The sequence below is a fragment of the Zingiber officinale genome, chromosome 9A, assembly GCF_018446385.1.
Source record: "Zingiber officinale cultivar Zhangliang chromosome 9A, Zo_v1.1, whole genome shotgun sequence".
NCBI lineage: Eukaryota > Viridiplantae > Streptophyta > Magnoliopsida > Zingiberales > Zingiberaceae > Zingiber > Zingiber officinale.
The window spans coordinates 31,568,304-31,590,297 of NC_056002.1; positions in this window are offsets into that span (position 1 = coordinate 31,568,304).

Here is a 21,994-nt window from a genome sequence, read left to right on the forward strand (position 1 = left end):
TACCAAAGCGTAGTTCTTTAAAAGTTTTAAAGCAGGTTCTTATTTGGTTGCCTAGCCACCGCCACACACATCTCCTTGCCTCTCCTGCTGCTCCTCTAGCTCATCCAGCTTTTTTCCTTTATCTGTGGTACAAGGACAGTAAGCTGTGAGCACTCATGGCTCAGTAAGTTCCTTTCCTACTCACTAAAATCGAAAATCATAATATAATCAAAGAATGTCTCAACATGGCATCACTTCAACTAGTCATAACATAATGTAACATACTCTTTTAAGCATATCATGCAACATGAAGAAATCATAACTAGTCATGGCATATCATAGCGTAAAGCATAGCATGAAGCATAACATAATCGTATCTAATCATGGCATATCATCATAAGGAGTCATGGCATATCATACACATGAGCATATCATGGAACATAACGTAATCATATCTAACCATGACATATAAATCATCATAAGGTATATGCATATGATTTTGAAAAACATGTATCCGAAAAATATGTGTATGTCTCATGATCTTTAAAACCATTTCTTCTTACACACACACACACACACACACACACACACACACACATATATATATATATATATATATATATACTTGAACATAATCTCAACTTAAAGGGGATCCCAGCTATGTACCACTTACATATTGCGTGCAACCTATATAGGTCCAAGGTAGCAAGTCTTGAACCCTACAAGGCAAACATACTAGGCCCGAGTCTTACTTCATCGACCTAGGGGCACTTAGGAGCTCATCCCTAACGAGGCCCGAGTCTTATTCCATCGACCCCGGGGCGCTTATGGAGCCCACCCTTGGTACAAGCCATATAAAGTAAAGTACATGTCATACTTATACATATCATACATCATAAAAGCATGCATTACTTAGGCACGCATCATATCATAAAAGTATGCATCACTTAGGCATACATCATGTCATAAAAGTATGCATCACTTAGGCATACATCATATCATAAAGGTATACATCACTTAGGCATACATCATACCATAAAAGTATGCATCATTTAGGCATACATCATATCATAGCAATATGCATCACTTAGGCATACATCCTATCATAACAATATGCATCACTTAGGCATGGATCATAAAAACATGCATATTTTAAGCATAAAGCATATCATCAAGCATGCATAATTTAACCACATAGCATATCATGAAAGCATGCATATTTTAAGCACTAAACATAGCATCAAAGCATGCATAATTTAACCACATAGCATATCATGAAAGCATGCATATTTTAAGCACTAAACATAGCATCAAAGCATGCATAATTTAACCACATATCATAACATAAGCATGCATATTTTCAGCTCATATCATATCGCCAAAGCATGTAAGATTTACCCACATATCATAACATAAAACATGCATATTTTGAACTCATAACATATCGTAGAAATTCTCATCTGGTATAGCTCACAAGCATACATGTCTAAGCATAAAAGTATATCATGTGCTCATCCAATCATAAGGAACAATGTAACATGATTAATTTGGGTACTAAGCTTCCTAATCCTTTGGGTTCTTATCATGGCCGAAACCCTCTTAGGTGCCCATTTAGGTTTTAAACACATCCAAGCATGTAGAACCTAATTCATTCACATATCATTTTCATAGGAAGTATCATAACCAAGATTTACTTGGACTCTAAGTTCTCCAAGTCCTTAAACCTCATTTGGCCGAATCTTAACAAGTGTGAAACAAGGTTCTAAAGGACATAAAACATGGAAACTTTAACCATATTTATAGCATTCATTTCAAGAAATATGGTAAGCACCATTGAGTTAGTTCCTAAATTCTTTAAGCCCTTAAATTTATGTATTGGCCGAAACTTACAAGTACTCATTTAGGTTTTCAAGCAAGCATACAAGCATGTGAACTTACTCTAACATCATGTATAAATTCATAAATGGCATCATACAAGTGGTCATGGCCGAAACTTCCCTTAGCACCAATTTAGGTCACTAACAACATATAGCATGTGAATTTTTTAGCTTTCTACATTTCATATTTCATGGAGAGTGACATGAGCATGTTCAATGTAAGTTCTAGGGTTTCTAGGGCATGTATCCCTTCATGGCCGAGACCTTAAGGTGTCCATTTGAATCATAGTTAAATATATATAAGCATGTGAACACAACAACATGTTATCTCAATTTCTTAAGAAGCATCTTTAACACATGAGGTCTAAATTTTTAGGGTTTCTAGGTCTTTAAACCCTACATGGCCGAACCTCATCAAGCATAGAATTTGTTCAAATGGCATAAAAGCATAGAAAGTCATAACACATTTCATAACATGTATAAAAGTCAAGCACTATAAGCATACATTTAAATTGTGTCTTAGGTTTCCTAGGTTTTTTCTTTCTTTATCTCATAGCATATGTTTGGCCGAAACCTTCCAAGTCTTTAAACTAGGTTTTAGGTGGCCTAAAGTATGGAAAACCTAAACAAGTTTTATGGCAAAAATATCAAAGAACTATACATATAAATTTGGTTCACAACAAGCTAGGACCCTTGTGGTCATAATTATCATATATCATGCAACCAATTTTCCTATACTCTAATTAAGCATGGGAGCATTAAACAACTTTCATATCTTATTGTCATGGAGGTTTTGAGCATGTTAAAAAATCTGTTTAAGATATTCTAAGCCATCCACCTTACCATGGCCGAAATATTAAGAGTGGTGTTTGTGAGTTTCTATCAACATACAAGCATGCAACTTCTTTAAGAAACTCTATATTCTATCATATAAACATGGTGAGTTTAAATTCAAAGTATTCCTAACACTAAACCCTTCCTTGGCCGAAACTTGTGAGTGGGATACTTTTGGTTCCAAGTAACCTTCAAGTATGAAAACAATAATGGATCCTTAACCATTTATTTAGAGGGTTTTGTGCAAGTTAGGTAAACAAATAAATTCCCTAGCCCTTATAAAACCTTTTTGGCCGAAACTCTAGGGTTAGATACATCTCTAATCCAACATCATATATATATAAAAATATGAGATAAAACCTTCTTACAAAGCATAGAAAAATTATCATGAATCAAGACTTATTTTAAACATTCCTAGGATCACAAGTCCTTCCTTTGGCCGAATTTTTCACAACTTTGTTCTAGGTTTTAAAATCCTCATAAAATCCAAAAACACATCAAAACTACTTGTACCATAGGTGAGGGGATACTTACATCCTTTTCGCTTGTGGTTCTAAAGTGTGGTGATGGAAGAAAGGGTCTCTTCTTCTTGTTCTCCTCCTTTGATTTCCTTTAGTAGCCCTCCCTTGTATCCTAGGAGGAACTTTGTTTTGGGGGCCGAAAATGGAGGAGAGGGGGCTGAGGTTCTCGGTGATGGAGAGGGGAGAATGAGAGAAATGAGAGAAAAATCAAATCTTCTCTTCACATGCTCCCTTTTATGTTAAGGGGGAAGAGGTAGCAAAATTGGTTTTTGCTTTCCTTCTCCCTTAGCCTTTTTTTTTCATTTTCTTTTTATTTTATTTATTTATTTGTTCTCATCATTCATGATGAAACAAGGGGGAATGAATCCCCTTAATGGTCCTCTTTAAGTCACGGCAAAAAGAGAGAGGAAGAGGGAGAGAAAAGAAGGAAGGCAAGTTGCCTTTCTCTTGTTCTTTTCTTGTTTTCTTTTGGCTAGCTTTTACTCTCATCCTTATCATGAGTTTCCCTCATTTGCTATCAATATATTATTCCTATCCCAACTGGTTATTACCCATTAATCCTATCATTTACATCATGAGAGGTTCAAGGTTCAATCCTTGACAACTCTCTATTTTTATTTCTTTTTATTTCTTTTTGGTTCAACATTCTACTAATATTTTTCTAAGACAAATTCATCATTCTCTTATTTTATCTTAAAAGCTTAGTGGGTGTTACAAATTCGCTATGGGTAAGATGGGTGCACCCTCATTATCTCAAGGGAACTAATTTTTGGCATTAGAAGGGCAGAGCCTTGGACTCTCCTCCTTATCAAACGGCTTGTGGATATTCGAAACAAAATCAAGGGGCTACAAATGGAAGTGGGGAGGGAACTTGTTGATGAGTGACTGTTTTATGGGGGGAAAAGTGGGGTAGTGAATGCATATGGTTTCTTCATGCCGAAAAGGTCCTGAGGTGACGTGGGCATTATTGGTTTGGAGGCCGAAAATTATGCCGAAGCATCGGTTTATTCTATGGTTAATTGCTCATGGGAAACTATAAACAACGGATATAATGCTGTATGTGACGAACAAGATTTGTATGCTTTGCCAAGGTCACGATGAGTCGAATGGTCACTTGTTCTTTTAGTGCCCTATCACATTTACTCTTTGAGATAAGGTGCGGAAATAATTAGAGATAAATCATGAAGTTAACTCAATAGAGGAGTTATTTCACATTCTTGGCCAACACTACAAAGGTGCGAGCCGGAGAATGCATGCGTGGTATCTTGAACTTTCTAGTATGATATATGTTCTGTGGGAAGCTCGCAATAAGTACCGCTATGAGAGGATGATTCCTGACGTTGACAGAATGTTGCGCAAGGTCCAAATTCATATTTATCGTTTTGTGGACTATGTAGAAATTAAAGTGATTCACCTCACAAGAGTATGGACAAAATAATTTATAAGAATGGTGCATCTAGTGTTGATGTTGATTTCATCGGTGAATGAATTTCATTAGTGAATCAATTTCATCGGCGAAAGAAGGAGGCTGTGTAAGTTAATGTTCGATTTCATTGGTGAATGGATTTCAACGACGTATAGAGCAAAAAAATTAAATTGGTGACACAAGGGAGGCTTGAGTAGATTTTCAATGTTGGGGGCACATGTATGCTTGGACAATTTTCAATGATGGTGGCAAATGATGATTGGTTTGATAGATTTTTGTTGCATGTCTTTGTATTTATCTTTTGATTTTGTATGTGAGACATGGGAGAGGATAGTGGTGAATAGATCCACCATAATTGATCTATCTAGTCCGCATCAAACGGTTCGCAGTAAAGACGGTATCAAATCCGTTGATGGCTGAGACTTTGCCAAAAAAAACCCAAGAGGGTGAATAGATCCACCATAATAATCTATCTAGTCCATAACAAACGGCTCGCGGTAAGGACAATACTAAATCCGTTGATGGCTGGAGTTTTTCCAAAAAAACCAAGAGAGTTCATAGATCTACTATAAGGATTTATTTAGTCCACAGCAAATAGCTCGCGGTAAAGACATGATAAATTTGTTGATAGTTGACCACTTGCTAAAAGTGGGACGACGATCTATGACAGGATGTTTTGAAGTGGCATTTTATGTTGCTGGCCATGGGGTATTTGTTGTTTGTGGTTTTGATACTCCACCTGTTGTCTATGATTTTGTTACTCCATTTGCTACTTGTGGTTTTCATGACTTGCTCTCCGTGTTTAATTGTCACACCTACTGTTCATCACTTATAATGCATGTAATGGTGTTTGTGTGATGTTGTGTGTGTGTGATTGATTAGTGTTTTGACTTTGGCTTTGATTGTAATATGATACATCAGTGCCACGTGATGTATCATGGTGAGATGGAAGTTGAGTGCATGATGATATAAGTGAATTGAGTGATGATATAGGAGTTGACCTCAATTATAGAGGATAAACTCCTAACATGTATGATCTGATATTCGGTTTGAGAGTATTTACATCTCAAATCAGTTTTATACAAATGTATCTATGTCCGTAAAAAGGTAAAAATATAAAAGAATTATATAGACTTTGATTCCCTATATCCTAAAGGGGTACGTAGGAACTTAAATAAGTGCAAATTTTTTTTAAAATAAATTTTAAAATTTTAATATAATAATATTAAACTATGACAAATTATGAATCGAATTGTGAATCGATGGTTCCAAATTATAAATCGTAATCGTCTTGGACGATTAAAACTAAGATTCGACCTATTAGAAATTGCCGAATCAACGGTTCTAAACTATCGAACCATCGGTTTCGAACTATGGTCAAATCTACGTCTTTCAAGTGTCTCGACTCTCAATGGTGCAAACTTGTACGGAGCAATGTGCGAGATATTAAAATTATATATATAATTACGTTACACATTTCATGACCTCTTAAATTTTTTTATACTTAATATTATAATTTAATCCATAAATTATAAAGTCAAAATTTTAAATAACATACCTCACTCGGGCATAAGTAAAAACAAAATTGAAAGCATCCGGTGGCGGGCGCATAAATTTAATCAATAAGTCTATTCTATCTTATGATTGCATATTCATACAAAGTCAATTTAAACACAATAATAAATTATTAAAATACTAAAAGTAATAATAATTTATTGATTATTATTTTATCTAGCAGCTCCAGCCCCGTATTGTTCACGCTATATAGTTCATGTTGATTTTCCTAGTACTTTTCTCGTGATTATATATTCAAATAATGGGTACCAGATCCTTTCGTAAAAATTTTAAAAAAAACTAAAAAAAAAACAACAACATAAGAATGACCCAGAGATGAATTATTTATAATTATCATCGGATCGTGATCTTAATCCAATTACATTTAATTCGGATTCCTCTATGATTCCAGTCAAAACTACTGGTAATTATAGTAATGATTTTAAATTGATCGAACAATATAAATTAATTTAATAAATCTGTTATTAATGAAAATTATTATAATATAAAATATTTTAAATCAAAATTACTATAATTGCTTTTGATAATTTTGATTAAAATTGATTTATATGAGTACTTCAATAAACTGTTGTGTAACAAGGGAATAGATTTTTTGATTTTTTTTAATTAGGAGATGGATTACTCATAATTATAATTAAATCGTGGTCGTGATCTAGTCATAATTAGTTGCGATTTTTTTAGATTCATCGTCCCCTCCAAATTATAGTTTGGTTCGGAGAGAACGGTTGAAAATTATCCAGAGGCCATCTGGATGTCATCAATGGTGGACAAGTGACTAAGTTGTTGGACATCGAGCGGAGGATGATCATTCTCTCTAAATTATAGTTTAGTTTGAAAAAGGCGATCGAAAATTATTCTAAGGCCATCATCGATGGACAAGATAAGATGATTTATACGACAATTTACTATAAGGCGTACATGGTATACTGTATTTACCAAAAGGTGCATCACCGTTTAGTATTTACCAAAAGGCGTAGTTTACCAAAATCAATTCCCAGATTACCCCTCTGGCTAACCTGGCAACCGCCTTTTTCAAACACAATTTTCCATGCATCCAAGACGAAATTAGAATTGAAAAATATTTTGTGGTTCGGATGCACGTCTTCTCACCATCTCTCTCCCTCCATCCCTCTGCGTGGTGTTATAAACTTGAAAGAAATATGAACCCTGCGCTTGCCATTACTGCTCATGCTGATTGGCGGGATTACAATAGATCAGTTAGGTTTATGGCATAATGGCGTAAGAGTTGCTAGAGGAGACCAAGGACAAATTAAGTTAAGAACGTCAGCCGAGAAGGACAAACTTCTTGCAAGAGGGAAATTAGTATAAGTACGCATTTAAAGATTTAGACATGTATGTATTGATTTTTTTACTGTAAATTAGGGTAGTGAGGTAAATAAAAATGACAGTATTGGTGGGAAGGGTGGCGAGAAAAAGTGTTGTTATGGTTTATTTTGGTTGTGTGGGGAATAAATATTCAACAACACCTGAATTATGATGTAATAGAAGACTTAATCGATTTAAGTCTTGTTAGTTTCTGACGTTGATAGTTTAGTTGGGCTAAAATTTTTTTATTTATGGTTTAGGATTTAGTCAATGGTGGTCCTAGTTTACAAGAAGTATCTGCTTCTAAAGGAGTCTGATATCATAGATATCAGGCCCACGTTGGGCCTTGGGCCTGATATCATCGACATCAGACCCAACGTGTTGTGTGGTTAAAACTTTGCTTTTACATCAGATAGTTCTTTTCCTCGCTCATCTCTTTCTAGTTTGAGCAAAATTACAATTTAACTACAACAATAGATTATGTAGTTGCAAAATTACTAAATTAGTTTGTAATTTATTTATCAGGGATGATCATATAACTGAAAAAATTCTCTCTGAGATATGGAATACTCTTGATGCAAATTCTAGCATTGGACATGCAGCTAATGTAGGAGAAGTATCCAGAACAAATATTCCATCATCTTCGCAGTATAGTTGTGTGGCTAACACAAATAGAAATATAAGCAGTAATTTCACATTTGATCTAAATGAAGAAACTAGTATTTAAGAAGATGAGGTTCTGAACCCGTGTGCAACACTTGTTGATTACTATGAGCCTACTTGGAGTGAGGAGGAAGGGTATTATAACCAAAATGGAGAGGAAATGCAATACAGATGTACAAGAATTCTTTGCTGATGATATACAGATTGAACAATATGAAGTATCTCAAGAGCAGTACAGTGACTTAGAGGAGGAGTTCCCAATAGCTGATGATCCATATTTTCTAAATTCTCGATTGCTCCAAAGGCCAATTGAAGAGGCAATAGATCAGCATGAATTTTTTGTAGGACAGATATTTCCGTCTCGACAAGAGTTCAAGAATAAATTTGTGAAGCATGTCATGGTTAAACATATGAGATATAACCCAGTTGACACTCGAAAAAATAAAGTAAAAGTTGTTTGCTTCAATCAACCGTGTAAGTGGAGAGTAGTTGCCCGGGGGATGTAGAGTTCATTGTTACAAAATATATAAAGGAACACCAATGTGACACCATTAGGGAAAGTGCTGATCATCAAGCATGCTCTTCATCCTTTGTAGCTTCTTTTGTTGAAGAGCAATTTCTTGCTAATGAACAATATAAGCCAAATATGATTATAGCAGATATAAAAGCTAGGTTCGGAGTGACCATATCCTACAGAAAAACATACATAGCTCGAGAGAAAGCGATGAAGAAAGTTGTTGGAGATTATGACCAAACATATAGAGATCTTCCACTATATCTGCGTGAATTAAGAGTCAGGGATCCTGAAACCTATGTGGCACTACACAGGAATGGGGATAATCAGTTCCAATGCTGTTTTTGAGGTTTTGGAGCTTGTAGAAGAGTATTCAGGTCTTATCTTCGTAAATTAATTGGAATTGATGTCACACACCTAAGAGGCAAATACCCACGTGTGTTGTTGATGGCTACATCAATAGATGCTAATGACAATGTCCTCCCAGTAGCCTTTGGAATCGCTGAAGTTGAATGTGGGTCCGCATGGGAGTGGTTTCTGGATCATACGAAGAGATTCTTTAATGTTAATCCAGAGTTAATGAGTATAGTATCAGATATACATCGTGGCATTATATTAGCAGTTAGGAAAGTCTACCCTACTGCCCATCATGCTTTTTGTTGCCACCACATGTCTTGCAATATGGTAACAGATACTGTAGTAGGTCAGATTTAGGATTGTTTTGGGTAGCAGCTCGAGCAAACACAACACTACAATATGATCTCATAATGCAGTCCATGCTTGAAAAACATCCAGATGCTCATAAGTGACTTCGGAACATTGACCCTAAAAGATGGGCTAATGCACACTTTAGTGGCAGAAGGTACACAATGCTAACCACCAATTGTGTAGAGAGTTTAAATGCTTTGTTCAAGGAGACGCGTGAACTTCCCATAAACAGGTTAATTGATAATACCAGAAGAAAGGTAGCTCAATGGTTCTTTAACCGTAGGGAGGAAGCGTTGAAATGGTATGTTGCATTGACACCTCATGCTACCAAAGAAATGGAATCAAGGAGGGAGAAAACTAGACGATATAAAGTCCACCCCTACTCTCAATCCGAAATGAAAGTAGAGACATGGGGTGCTTCATACATTGTTGATTTGGAGAGAAAATATTATAAATGCGGAGAGTTTCAAATTTCAGGATTGCCTTGCTCACACGCAATTGTCGTCATAATTCACCGGAACATGGATACACTCCCATATTGTGAGCATTATTTTCATTCACAGAATTGGAAAACGACATACATGGATCGTATTTACCCTTGTCAAAGCAAGGAATTTTGACCTAGGGGAGTAAACAACATTATAGTGCTATGTCCCCGTAGCCTTGTGCAGCCTGGTAGGTGAAAGAAGGCAAGGATCGAGTCAAAACATAATGGGAAGGTAAAAATCAAATGCAGCAGGTGCAAACAACTGGGCCATAATCGGAGGACCTGTAGAATGTCGCCAACCCCTGGTTCTTGACTGAATTGTAAATTGGAGGAGTTGAGCCATATGTTTTGTATAAAGTACATATCTAGGATTGTAAGAAAAACAGTTGTGGAAAGTGATGTTTCTGTTATATAGGTTTATAGAGTATTTATTTTGTGTTACAGTGTTATTGTAAGTATGAGAAATGTAAACCATTACCTGCAAGGCAGAAATAATACTTCACACCATATCTCTATTGTGTAAAATAAAAATGCGATACATTTCAATTCAACAGGAAGGGGTTAGTAATTTTAAAGTCACGTAAATATGTTGTGAAATATAAATGAGTTAATAAGATAGGACAGGGATTGTAGCAATCCTTGTAAAATAAGATAGGACAACAGTTCTCGGTCATTGAAAAATAAAAGAGATGCACTGTTTCGTGCCAACTAGCATGGAGTTATACCTTCTTAGACAGGGAGTAAAAATACGTTTTGACACCATATATACCATCTTCCCACCAAGATCTTCACAGGGAACGTGATTTCAGGTAAATCCAAGTAGAGGAGGGTCATCAGTGGGTTTTGGTCAAAACCCACTAATGGACCTAGACACCTCTAATTCGACCCATTTCAGTTCGAGTGGTATTCTGGAGATGCAAGGACTCCAACTTTGCTGGCAAATCCTTATTTAAAGCTCTATAGGTGCTTGGAAAACAATAAAATATAATCAGCCTCCGTTGGTCCTGATATGCTTGAATATCAGGCCCAACGTGGGCTTGATATGAGTGCATATCAGGCCCAACGTGGGCCTGGTATCGTATCGTTTCATAAAGCTTGATTTTATCTCCCCCTAATATAAACTCCAAACATTCTAACAGGGGGCTGATAAAAAAAATAAAATAAGATCAATTTTAAAAGGTGTTTCCATAGGGTTGAAAAGAAAAGTTGTGCACTGTTCCGTGCCAACTGTCACGGAGCAATACCTTATTAGACAGGGGGTATAAATACGTTTTGACACCATATATACCATCTCCCCACCAAGATCTTGACAGAGATCGTGATTTTAGGTAAATCCAAGTAGGGGAGGGCCATCAGTGGATTTTGGTCAAAACCCACTAATGGACCTAGGCACCTTTGATGCGCACTATTTCAGTTCGAGTGGTATTCTGGAGATGCAAGGACTCCAACTCTGTTGGCAAATTCTTATTTAAAGCTATATAGGTGTTTGGAAAAAAATAAAATATAATCATCCTCCGTTGGGCCTGATATGAGTGCATATCAGGCCCAACGTGGGCCTGGTATTGTATCGTTTCATATAGCTTGATTCAATCTCCCCCTAATATAAACTCTAAACATTCTAACAGGGGGTTGATCAAAAAAATAAAATAAGATCAATTTTAAAAGGTGCTTTGATAGGGTTGAAAAGAAAAGCTATGCACTGTTCCGTGTCAACTGGCATGGAGCTATACCTTCTTAGACAGGGGGTATAAATACGTTTTGACACCATATATACGATCTCCCCACCAAGATCTTCACAGGGAATGTGATTTCAGGTAAATCCAAGTAGGAGAGGGCCATCAGTAGGTTTTAGTTAAAACCCACTGATGGACCTAGACACCTCTAATTCGACTCATTTCAGTTCGAGTGATATTCTGAAGATTCAAGGACTCCAACTCTGCCGGAAAATCATTATTTAAAGCTCTATAGGTGTTTGGAAAAAAATAAAATATAATCAGCCTTCGTTGGGCCTGATATGCTTGACTATCAGGCCCAATGTGTACCTGATATGAGTACATATCAGGCCCAACGTGGGCTTGATATGAGTGCATATCAGGCCCAACGTGTGCCAGGTATCGTAACATTTCATATAGCTTTATTCAATCTCCCCCTAATATAAACTCCAAACATTCTAACAGGGGGTTGATAAAAAAAATAAAATAAGATCAATTTAAAAAGGTGCTTCGATAGGGTTGAAAAGAAAAGTTGTGCACTGTTCCGTGCCAACTGGCACGGAGCTATACCTTCTTAGATAGGGGGTATAAATACGTTTTAACACCATATATACCATCTCCCCACCGAGATCTTCACAGGGAATGTGATTTCAGGTAAATCCAAGTAGGGGAGGGCCATCAGTGAGTTTTGGTCAAAACCCACTGATGGATCTAGACACATCTGATTCGACCCATTTCAGTTCGACTAGGATTCTGGAGTTGCAAGGACTCTAACTCTGTTGGCAAATCATTATTTAAAGTTCTATAGGTGTTTGAAAAAAAATAAAATATAATCAGCCTCCGTTAGGCCTGATATGCTTGAATATCAGGCCCAACGTGGCCATGATATGAGTACATATCAAGCCCAACGTGGGTCTGATATCGTATCATTTCATAAAGCTTGATTCTATCTCCCCCTAATATAAACTCCAAATATTCTAACAGGGGGCTGATCAAAAAATAAAATAAGATCAATTTTAAAAGGTGCTTCCATAGGGTTGAAAAGAAAAGTTGTGCACTGTTCCATGCCAACTGGCAGGGAGCAATACCTTCTTAGACAGGGGGTATAAATACGTTTAGACACCATATATACCATCTTCCCACCAAGATCTTGACAGGGAACATGATTTCAAGAAAATCCAAGTAGGGGAGGGTCATCAGTGGATTTTGGTCAAAACCCACTTATGGACCTAGACACCTCTGATTCGACCCATTTCAGTTCGAGTGGTATTCTGGAGATGCAAGTACTCCAACTCTGCTAGCAAACCCTTATTTAAAGCTCTATAGGTGTTTGGAAAAAAAATAAAATATAATCAGCCTCCATTTGACCTGATATGCTTGAATATCAGGCCCAACGTGGGTCTGATATCGTATCGTTTCATATAGCTTGATTTAATCTCCCCCTAATATAAACTCCAAACATTCCAACAAGGGGCTGATAAAAAAAATAATATAAGATCAATTTTAAAAGGTGCTTCCATAGGGTGGAAAAGAAAAGTTGTGCACTGTTCCGTGCCAACTGGCACGGAGTAATACCTTCTTAGACAGGGGGTATAAATACGTTTTGACACCATATATACCATCTCCCCACCAAGATCTTGACAGGGAATGTGATTTCAGGTAAATCCAAGTAGGGAAGGGTCATCAGTGGGTTTTGGTCAAAACCCACTGATGGACCTAGACACCTCTGATGCGCCCCATTTCAGTTCGAGTGGTATTCTGAAGATGCAAGGACTCCAACTCTGTTGGCAAATCCTTATTTAAATCTATATAGGTGTTTGGAAAAAAATAAAATATAATCAGCCTCTGTTGGGCCTGATATGCTTGAATATCAGGCCCAACGTGGGCCTGATATAAGTGCATATCAGGCCCAACGTGGGCCTGATATCGCATCGTTTCATATAGCTTGATTCAATCTCCCCCTAATATAAACTCCAAACATTCTAACAAGGGGATGATCAAAAAAATAATATAAGATCAATTTTAAAATATGCTTCCATAGGGTGGAAAAGAAATGTTGTGCACTGTTCCGTACCAACTGGCACGGAGCTATACCTTCTTATACAGGGGGTATAAATACATTTTTCCACCATATATACCATCTCCCCACCAAGATCTTCACAGGGAACGTGATTTCAGGTAAATCCAAGTAGGGGAGGGTCATCAGTGGGTTTTGGTCAAAACCCACTGATGGACCTAGACACCTCTGATTCGACTCATTTCAGTTCGAGTGGTATTCTGGAGATACAAGGACTCCAACTCTGCTGGCAAATCCTTATTTAAAGCTTTATAGGTGTTTGAAAAAAAATAAAATATAATCAGCATCTGTTGGGCCTGATATGCTTGAATATTAGGCCCAACGTGGGCCTGGTATGGTATCCTTTCTTAAAAATTGATACTATCGCCCCCTTTCTATAAACTCAAAATGTGCTACCATGCTCCTTATCAAAAAAGAAATTAAAATAAAATAAATTGATTCACCATAATTTTAATTTACACAAACAGTAAATCATTACAAGAATAGTATGTTACAATTGTTCAGTATCTACAGTTTAAAGTTTTTGTCAAACATGATTTCATATCCAAGTCGAAATCTATAAGCTCTCATATCAGCTTGTACAAAGTCTGCAGATCTCTGGAACATCAAACTCTCTGCATAGCGCATTATAAAAAAAAGCACAATCCAACCTACAAAACAAAAGCACAATCCATCATAAAAAAGCCAAATCCAATTAGTATGGAACATACATAAATACTTACGATTTGCTTTGTGTGGGGCCATTAACTTGAATTGTTTTATACTCTCTCCCGGAGAAAGGTGCTAAACCTTTATACCATCTGTGATAGTATGACCAGTTCAACTCCTTAAAAAACAACACCTACAAATATCAAACCATAGTAATTAATACATAACCAATGATTATTGGATATAAGAAATTTGTTACTTATAGTTTGATTAAAAATAGAGGTGTAATTTTCTGTGCTGCCAAGAGAGTTATAATGAATTATTTGACCTTCCTCCAGGTCCATGACCATTAGATGCCAATGATCATCTTGGTTATTTAGAGGACAGAAAATATATCTAATGTCCTTGTCCACATCAGTTTTTGCAGTTTGTTTCAATGCATCCACGTGCATCATTCCAAACAAGTCCTATGTAAATAATAGAGCTATTTAGGTGACTGTATCCAATATATATTATAAACAATTTACAATGAGATAAGGGGCATACTCGGAATCCAACCCCACAAATTATTGATGGGTGGTACGGTGAGTTAGAATTTTTGTCTTCATTAGAAAGAATATTCTAATAAACATTTATGCAATCCCCATTGGTGTATTGCGTCCAATCAAATATTGTCATAAAAAATTGCATATCTAAAGAGAAATTATCATTTGTCCATATTGGTTGCACCGTCACCCTACACACAAGGATACAGTCAATGGTATTTAATAAATTAAAAGTATAAAAAATATCATTAAACTCCAATAATAATCCTTCGTTGACATGTGGTTTAAGTATTTGGGCTGGCAACTACGTTACCTTAACTGACTGAGCTTCAATAATGCATCGGCTATCACACTATCTTTGCTCTTTTTAAAAAATGTCTTTGCTTGCTGAGATAATTAAAATACTTCTATGTCATTAAGGTTTATAAAATAACAACTTACCTACTCTCGATCGTGCCTTCAATATTTTGGTTTTGACCTTGTTAAGTTCATGACATTTTGTTTCTAGTTGTGAAGAACTTGTATCTTCGGTCTTTGATGGTGTAGGAGCATCTGGTTCGACAGTAACAACATGTTGTTTGCCTTTTTTTTTTGGTGCATTCGGATATCAAACTTCTCTGAGTTCTCTTTCTTTTGGGGCCTACCCGAAAATTAGTTGGAATTACAGGCAGATTAGGGTCTATGCCTTCTGATGCTCTTGGCTCCCCTGATATGCTTTGTATGACTTGTTGGAGCTCTTTAATCTTATTTTCAGCATCGGCGATAATTTTGTCTTTTACATTTAAAATTCTGTTATCCACGTCAAAATTTATAGTGTCAGCCTTGGTGCCACTCGTATCCCGTTCCTTACGCAGTTCACTTATTTGTTGATCCTTTTCTTTAAGCATAGATTCCATATCAGCAATCACAATATCCTTTGCTGCTACTAGACTATCCTTTTCTTCTATCACTGTTGCCAGGTTTTTATTAGCTTCCTCCAAACTTTGAGTAGCTTTATGTAATTCTTGCTTTAAACTATCAATTTTGTTATCATTTTCCTTACACAAAATACAATCTACCGTATCATCACATTGCAGTAGACCTTCTTCATCTTGCTGTAAAGATCCTTGTCCAACCAACTCAAGAGACTCAGTTGGCTGAGGCCGGTTTGGTAGTAAATCCAACTCTGATTCTGTCGGAATTAAATCTACTAAAATTTTATCTGCAGTTACACGGTCTATCATTTTTTTGACTGTGTCAACATGATAGTTAGGCCACCTCCACCGTAGTATTCTTGACAATTTTTCTAGATGGTTTAGATCAATAATGCTGATGTGCTCACACACTCATACCTACAATATGATTATAAAAATAATTCATAATCTTTACAAATATCGTGATATATATGTAATCGGACTTACAACCAATATATTTGGAAATCCCTTGAGCAAGGGGGCCTTGGGCATTGCATCAGCAACCTGTGGTTTTGGTCTTAATGTAAGCTCCAATCCAATGGAGTCTAATTGTTGAGCCATGAAACTGTATACCGCATTGCACTAGTTAAACCTAGCTAAGTTATCAAAATCATCTACACAGTCAATTAGGGAGAGCACAGGTATTCTGAGAACACTGCTACTCCCACAAAATAGAACAGTTGCAAAAAAATACAGGATATACAGCTGATAGTACAACTTGTCATTTGATCTCGACTTCCTAATCAATTTCTCCAAATGTCTGGCAGAACAATCCGAATCTCGGAAAAACTCCATGTACAGTGCGCTTGAAGCCTCATTTAAATCGAGACGAACTATCTTTCCATTGTCGGGTAGGCCAAGAATCAGTCTCACATCTACCTTTGTAAATTTGAGCTTCTTCCCATGGAAGATAAAGTTTTTTTCCTCATGATCTCAATTATCAAACATATTTTGTACCTGAGCTCTTACAAAAGAACTATCAGGGAGGTCGAGGATCCACGAAAAAGGTGTGCCTCAAATCTTCTGTTCTTGTTCTCCGGTCGGGTTAATAGAAGAGATAAACTTTCTGAAGTGGCAAATGGTACTTTTCCAGTTCATTCTTTTAGATCTTCCTCTGTTGACATAACTTGGATAATTTGGTCGATCAGCACTCACACTTGTCGACGCTTCTTTTGTTGCCATTGCGAACCTAGCTATTGTATAACCACACCCAGAAAAATAACTCTTAGATCCCATAATAACGACTACGCTCTTATTCTAACATGCCCATAACAGTAACACAAACCATAGGTTAAACGGTTATAGAAAGCATAACTAAATGAGCAACCGATCGACGCACGAAACTAATTCCCGAATGCCGGTGAAGGTAGAGTCACGCCTCGAACGGAGCTGCGTAGAATGGCTTCGAGAAGAAGATGACGACCCAAGCAGGAGAGTGTGCACTTTTACAGATTGAAACTTGGGTTTGATATCCCATTATTTTATTTTAAATTTAATCGACTCGATTTATGTGTAAGATTAATTATTATTATTTTGAAATAATACTCTTTAATATCAGACCCCACATTAGGCCTGATATGGTAGCATATCAGATCCACGTTGGGCTGGATATTCAAGCATATCTGGCCCAACGGTGCCTGATTTTTTTTCCCATCACTTGACACCACACCTATGGAGCTTTAAACCATGATTTGCTAGCACCGATGGAGTCCTTGGAATTCCAGAATCCCACTCGAACAAAAATGGGTACAATCAGAGGTGTCTAGGTCCATCAGTGAGTTTTGACCAAAACCCACTGATGACTCTCCCCTACTTTGATTTACCAGAAATCAAGTCCCCTGTGAAGGCCTTGGTCGGGAGATGGCATATATGGTGTCAAACAGAATTTATACACCATGGATTAGAAGGTATGACTCCGTGCCAGTTGGCACATATTCCACTTATGGCCATGCTATAGACTTAAACCCTATGGTAGCACCTTCTAATTTTTTTTTTAATTTTTTGATAAGGAGCATGGTAGCATATTTTGAGTTTATAGAAAGGGAGAGATAGTATAAATTTATAAGAAAGGATACCATACCATGCCCACTTTGGGCCTGATATGCTCTCATATCAGGCCCACGTTGGGCCTGATATGGTAGTATATCAGGCCCACGTAGGGCCTGATATTCAAGCATATCATGCCCAACAGTGCCTGATTTTTTTCCCATCACTTGCCACCACACCTATGGAGCTTTAAACCATTATTTGCTAGCACCGATGGAGTCCTTGGAATTCCAGAATCCCAATCGAACTGAAATGGGTACAATCAGAGGTGTCTAGGTCCATCAGTAGGTTTTGACCAAAACCCACTGATGGCCCTCCCCTACTTGGATTTACTTGAAATCAAGTCCCCTATGAAGGTCTTGGTGGGGAGATGGTATATATGGTGTCAACCACAATTTATACACTACGGATTAGAAGGTATGGCTCCATGCCAGCTGGAACAGAACAGTGCCTCTTGCAGTTTCAGGACTAAGAAGTTCTTTGTCCATATCATTTGGAACATCATGTGTTTCTTACAGTTTCAGGACTATGAACAATTTTTTTTTTCTCGTAACTTAGTTACTTTGGTGTTCCATATTTACATGCCTCATTCAAATTTCAAAGCCTACCTTGTGCTCTTGAAACCGAGTGTTGATCCGAGCCTATTTGATTTTCTAAACAATCCCAACCGTTACCATGTTTTTAGTTTTGAGAAGATAGATATGGTGTGCAGTACAACATATATACATTATCTCTCTTTTCACTGATAAGCACCAGCATCGCAATTTGGATGTCACAGGATATTGTGACTTATATTTGACTAATCACTATGCAATATAATTAATATTCCAGTGTCACAGGATGTCACAAGTTTTTACCTTACAAGACTATGTATATTTAATGTTTTATGAAACGATACAATACCAGACTCACGTTGGGCCTGATATGCACTCATATCAGGCCCACGTTGGGCCTGATATTCAAGCATAGCAGACCCAATGGAGGCTGATTATATTTTATTTTTTTCCAAACACCTATAGAGCTTTAAATAAGAATTTGCCAACAGAGTTGGAGTTCTTGCATCTCCAGAATACCACTCGAACTGAAATGGGTAGCATCAGAGGTGTCTAGGTCCATCAATGAGTTTTGACCAAAACCCACAGATGGCCATCGCCTACTTGGATTTACCTGAAATCACGTTCCCTGTGAAGGTCTGACTAGGGATAAGGTATTTCTGGTGTCAAAACATATTTATACCCCATGTCTAAGAAAGTATTGCTCCATGCCAGTTGACACGAAATAGTGCACAATTTTTCTTTTCAACCCTATGGAAGCACCTTTTAAAATTGATCTTATTCTATTTTTTTGATCAGGCCCCTGTTTGAATGGTTGGAGTTTATATTAGGGGGAGATAGAATCAAGCTTTATGAAACGATACGATACCAGGCCCACGTTGGGCGTGATATGCGCTCATATCAGGCCCGCGTTGGGCCTGATATTCAAGCATATCAGGCCCAACGGAGGCTGATTATATTTTATTTTTTTCCAAACACCTATAGAGCTTTAAATAAGGATTTGCCAGCAGAGTTGGAGTCCTTGCACCTCCAGAATACCACTCGAACTGAAATGGGTCGCATCAGAGGTGTTTAGGTCTATCAGTGGGTTTTGACCAAAATCCACTGATGACCCTCCCCTACTTGGATTTACCTGAAATCATGTTCCCTGTCAAGATCTTAGTGGGGAGATGGTATATATGGTGTTAAAACGTATTTATACCCCCTGTCTAACAAGGTATTGCTTTGTGTCAGTTGGCACGGAACAGTGCACAACTTTTCTTTTCAACCCTATGGAAGTACCTTTTAAAATTGATCTTATTTTATTTTTTTGATTAGCCCCTGTTAGTATATTTGGAGTTTATATTAGGGGGAAATAGAATCAAGCTTTATGAAATGATACGATATCAGACCCATGTTGGGCTGATATGCACTCATATCAGGCCCACATTGGGCCTGATATTCAAGCATATCAGGCCTAACGGAGGCTGATTATATTTTATTTTTTTCCAAACACCTATAGGGCTTTAAATAATGATTTGCCAGCAGAGTTGGAGTCCTTGCATCTCCAGAATCCCAGTCGAACTGAAATGGGTTGAATCAGAGATGTCTAGGTTCATTAGTGGGTTTTGACCAAAATCCATTAATGACCCCCTCCTCTACTTGGATTTACCTGAAATCACGTTTCCTGTGAAGGTCTGACTAGGGAGAAGGTATATCTGGTGTCAAAAAGTATTTATACCCCCTGTCTAAAAAGGTATTGCTCCCTGCTAGTTGGCACGGAACCTAGTGACCTTGCGCTCTTGAAACCAAGTGTTAGGTCGAGCCTATTTGATTTTTTAAACAATCCCAACCGTTACCATATTTTTAGTTTTGAGAAGATAGAAATGGTGTGCAGTATAACTTATATACATTATGTCTCTTTCCATTGATAAGCACCAGCATCGCATTTTGTATATTGTGACTTATATTTGACTAATCACTATGTAATATTATTAATATTCTAGTGATAGTTTATAATCTTCTCATATACTATATACCACTGTATTATACAACAAAGACTACATACAAAAATATTAAACTACCTACACTACGTAATAAGTTCATTTATATTCTATACAAGTTTTTGCCTTACAAGACTATGGATATTTAATCCAATGTTTTAAAATACTTATCCCTCAAAATTGATACCATTACATCAATTCTAATTTTTTTCATGTCTCCTTGTTTGAAGTCCATCTTCATATCATATAGGAGACATCGAATGTATTGCATCACAAAGAAGTCACAGTCAACGCTGTAAATAACAACAACATTTTTATGGTCAATATTTTTTTATCAATAATTTATATTCACACTCTGTGCTCGATTTACCTTGCTTGTTATTGTGGGCATTCTATTGTGCGAGAGACCCATTTATCGAACGGATAATGCCTTTCCAAGTTTGGATCAATAGCAGCAACGTGCTCACGACTATATAGTTTAAAATCTGATACCTGAAGATTGAAGAAGAAATTTCCATTTTCCATCAACTAGCATTTATATTAGAATACAACCATACACATTATTATTAGATGCTCACCGCTGCTTCAAATTCATATTTGTATTTACTTCCACTTGTTAGAGAATTGTACTGATTGAACGTCATTGATTTGGTGTCCACCAGCAGCAAGTGGAAGTGTGCATTATCACTGCACAAAGGTATAAAAATATACCTTACGTCTTTATCTCCTCTATATGTCTTTATCAGGTGTTGGAAAGCAAACTTATTTGACGATTTCATTAATGATTACAAATATGCAAAGTCATACATACATAACCAAATAATAAAAAGAATTCTAATTTTTACTATACTCAAATCAATTCCTTACTGTGAAGAATGTTGAGCAATATATTGACTTGTTGTATGTGCTTCTAGACAGGAATGCCCCCCTAAATAGAATTTTACAATACGTGTCGATTACATCCCCTCTTGTCAACATCTCTCCATTCACACCAGATAAAAGGGAATACAAATTTAAACAAAAGGGTGGTTCCTTCCAAACTATATCATTTGTAAACCTACAAAGTAAACAAATCAGAGATTATTTTTATAAATTTAATTTTGATAACCTTAGCTCAACTATGTAATTAGAGAAGCATATAATAGTCTTGACTAATCAACTATGTAATTTACATACTTTATTTTCTCCAAGGCTTTTAACAAGTACGCCACCTCTTCGTCTTGTTTTTTTTTTCTTGGAAGACTTAAATTGCTTCTTCACATACTATGCACACAAACAAAAAAGGCAATTAGATAATCCATTAAATCTAACAAATTACAATGAAATTTGCAGATATCGTCTTACAACAATGGCTTGTTTCCTCATTTTGTCATATTTGGCAAACATATCTACATCCTTCTCCGCCTCTTCATCAGATTTGTCTTCCATCAATTGTACAATATTAATTTCTTCTTCCATTTAATCCAAATCAAATTTTCCTTTCCCCTTGCTCACAACATCATATTCTTTGACAACTTTTTTTCCTTCTCCTAGACTTGTAACTTTCTCCGCATGCTCACTTATTTGT